Source organism: Bactrocera tryoni, unplaced genomic scaffold, assembly GCF_016617805.1.
Source record: "Bactrocera tryoni isolate S06 unplaced genomic scaffold, CSIRO_BtryS06_freeze2 scaffold_11, whole genome shotgun sequence".
Classification (NCBI taxonomy): Eukaryota; Metazoa; Arthropoda; class Insecta; order Diptera; family Tephritidae; genus Bactrocera; species Bactrocera tryoni.
In genome coordinates, this window is record NW_024395824.1 from 7,117,131 (window position 1) to 7,119,914 (window position 2,784).

The following is a 2,784-nucleotide window of genomic DNA, read 5'->3' on the forward strand; positions in this document are numbered from 1 at the left end:
CACATGTGCATGTGTATTTAATTGCCCAAATGTATATCTTAGGTCAAAATGTTATCATATGTATACATCTTGACCTAAGTAAAAATGTGTGTATTGTTACTTTTTTTTGTTTTGTCTTCATGTGAACGTATGTTTCATTTCAATCTGTCCATTCATTTTTTGTTTACAAGCCATTTATTGATGGAAAAAATTTGATATCGTGCAGTGATAAAATTCTTATTTCTGGAAGGTGTAGCACCAAAAGAAATCCATGAACGAATGTTAAAAGTGTATAATGACCTACAATGTGGAATGTGGAAGTGGATTTTGTTCGCATATTCATCTCTATGGATGAGACTTGGGTCTATCACCATGATTGTGAATCAAAACAAGAGGCTAAGGACTGAAGGTAAAAATTCGTAAAAAAGAGACACGGTTTGCAGAAGACAAAAATCCTTTTTTTAGGACAATGCACGGTGTCACAAGAGCATTTTGACAGTGGCTAAAATTCATGAATTAAAGTTCGAATTGTTGAAGCATTCACCGTATTCACCAGATTTGGTCCCCAGCGACTTCCATTTGTTTCCAGAACTCAAAAAATGTATGCATGGCAATCGTTTTCCATTAAATGAAGAGGTCATAACGGCTGTATTTTGCAGACCTTCCGGACTTCCGGGATGGGATCAACAGATGGGAAAATCGTTGGAGCAAGTGTATTTTAAATCATAAAATTGTTTTTTTTCTTATCAAACGCCAAAATTTATTGAACAACCTGGTATATATTAGGTTTGTTTTGATGTTTATGTTTCCATGTGTTTTTACATATTTATTATCTTATCTTATTTAATATTCTTAAAATGTACAATATATAAAAAAAGAACTAAATATATTGCTGCACTCCGCCCTTTGGTAGCAACGAACATGTTCAATTTTAAACAGTACAATTGTGCCTAGTAAACGAAAGGGACTGAAAAAGATGTTTCGTTGCTATGAAGATAGCCTTTCCACCACGAAAAAAGGAAATAAAGAAATTTATTTTTTTTCCTAATAATTAATTGTGTTTTCATTATTATTAAAAAGTGCGAATATTCGATTTAGCATTGAGTTGGTGTAATTAGAAAGCATTTATGGGGTTAATAAATCCCATGTATCCAAAAGAGCTCCTTAATTTTAGAAATCGTATTAAATTGAGGATAATCCTCGTAAACCATTCCTAACAGCCATCATTAGATGTTCTGAAAAGAACTTACATCAGGAGAACAAGCAGGCCATTTCAAAAGATCGATATTTTTATGTTAAAGGCAAGTTTTCCTTGAAAGGGAAGGAGAAATATTCAAGGTTGAATTTTTTTTCATCGGAAAAAAATGCCAGTCTTTATTCTTGTTATTTAGCGCAAAACTGAGACGATACTCTTTATGGTGTGGTTTCAAGATTTTTGGTTCTATCTTTTTACTTTCCGTATTGAAGTTGTTTTATTTCTCAATTGTCAGCAAATTTCTCTTTCCTGTGGCTTGTTAATAATTTTTCTTTCCACCACAGTAAGTCCTCTGACCATAATTTTTTTTGTTATTCCGGTAATTACACACCAGTATTACAGACCTTGCCTAATTCCGAACAATGACGCATTTGGTCCAACCCTCACCATTAAAGCGTCTATTGCTTCTTTCTCTTTATCGTTAAGTATGTTTTTGCTCGGCATTCTCCAATCAGCTAACATAATTTAATAAAAATAATTTATACCTCTAAATGACACTGATTGGTATGAGTGCCTTTATAGCAATGAAACACCGTTTTCAGAGCATTCCGTTTACTACCAACCGTTAGAAAAAAAGTTGTTTGTATAAAATTGTTAGAGTTACCATAGAGCTTTAGATAACATCATTCGTTTTTGGAATGGGAAACAATTTTGTTTAGTACTTTACAGAAATATAATTTATGGCAATGAAACAAAGTGTACGTTTCATGACATCCCGGTAGTTCGAAAGCATTGTTTCACAAACGTTAACGCGATGCTGTTTTTCGAAAAAAAATCGTGATTTTGGAACCAAAGTGCTTTCACTTTTTTTAGGCCTAAATGATCTTTCAAAATGGTTTTAAAAGATCCTTCCGATATTCCAAGGATGCCAGCAAGATCTCTGACTATTACTCGTCGATTCTCAAACACAAATTCTTTTATTTACTGACTTGTTGATCAGCAGTTAATGTTGATGTTCGTCCCGGACGTGGTTCTTTGTCAAGGCGTTCTGGACTCTCACTGAATAGTTTGTATCTATCAAAAACACTTGCTGGCAGAGTTCTTTGAACTTGTTTCTGAATAATTTCACACATCGCAAAAATCGCCGAATGCACTTTATGTATTATACTACATCAGATAGACAAGCGTATACTAAACACCAATGATAATTTCAAAACCGCTATGCTTATGCTAACTGTAATATTAATCGAATTTATAATTGAACCAACTTGCAGCGGTATATCACAAGAGACGCTCAACCAAAGTGTTGGCTCATCACGTGCAAATTCACTACCTCGACCAATATCGCCATCACCGTCCGTTGTGAGCGATAAAAATGATGGAGCCGTGCATGTAAGTTGACAAATTTCATACCTTATTTTAAATTTTAACAATTTTTAGTTTTAAATGAGCGTTATGCTACTTATTTGGCGGAAATAATGTTTGTGTTTATAACTGAGATGTTATGAGTACCAGTGCAGGTTGCAAATCACAAAGGACAGTAGGAAGAGAAATAAATTTAATATTCCAATTTTATACATAAGTATATATGTACATATATGTAATGAAAT